The following is a 1,017-nucleotide window of genomic DNA, read 5'->3' on the forward strand; positions in this document are numbered from 1 at the left end:
ACAAACCCACAAACCCAGCTCTCAACGAGAGGGGGCTCGACCTGCAGCATGATTGTAAAATCAGAAGGGTAAGCATACTGCCAAACACTGATGCTGCTGGTTCCAGGTGCTCTTGAGAAACAGAGAACTCAAACTTCTCATGTGAGAGGAGAACTCCGAATTCAGAGGAATAATGTTGCTCATTCCAGGTAGCCCTTTGATAAAAGGGGAGCACTGGTCAATACTGCCACGAGGACAGCCCATGGAGTGAGGAATCCAACTCCTCAGAGAGGATTACTCGAAAGAAAGCACCATACTCACAATAACCCTCAATGTGAGGGGAGTGATGCTTCCAGAGTGTGTCGATAGAAACACACTAGTTGAGTGGAGCCCAAGGTACCGGGGTCTAAACCAACTCAGAGAAAGGGAACGAGATCAATAACGCGTAACCCTTACCATACATGATTTTTATAAAGTGGGCAAAGCATAATGTGCACACTTACCAGCTATGTGGATTTTAGAAAGTGCGCAAAGCATAACGTGTGCACTTATCATAGTATTTTTGATTTTAGAGTTTCCCAAGCATCTATTTACAGATACCCGGAAGTATTGGGCCAACGGGAGAGGCAAGCTCAAATACATCCCTCAATGATGACGGGAGCTATGCTTCCAGAGTGTGTCAGCCACACTAGTTGAGTGGAGCCCAAGGTACCGGGGGTCTAACCAACTCATAGAAAGGGAATGAGGTCAATAACGCGAACCCCCTACCATACAGGATTTCAGAAAAGTGGCAAAGCATAACGTGCACACTTACCACTTATGTGGTTTTTAGAAAGTGGGCAAAGCATAACATGCACACTTACCACTCATGTGGATTTGTAGAAAAGTGTGCGCAAAGCTTACGTGTGCACTTACTATAGTATTTTAATTTAGATTTTTCCAAGCATCTGATTACAGATACCCGGAAGTATTGGGCCAAACAGGAGAGGCAACCTCAAATACAACCCTCAAAGGCGAGGGGAGCACTGCCTGAGACAG

This window comes from Sinocyclocheilus grahami, unplaced genomic scaffold, assembly GCF_001515645.1.
Source record: "Sinocyclocheilus grahami isolate Dianchi unplaced genomic scaffold, SAMN03320097.WGS_v1.1 scaffold3278.1, whole genome shotgun sequence".
Taxonomy (NCBI): Eukaryota; Metazoa; Chordata; class Actinopteri; order Cypriniformes; family Cyprinidae; genus Sinocyclocheilus; species Sinocyclocheilus grahami.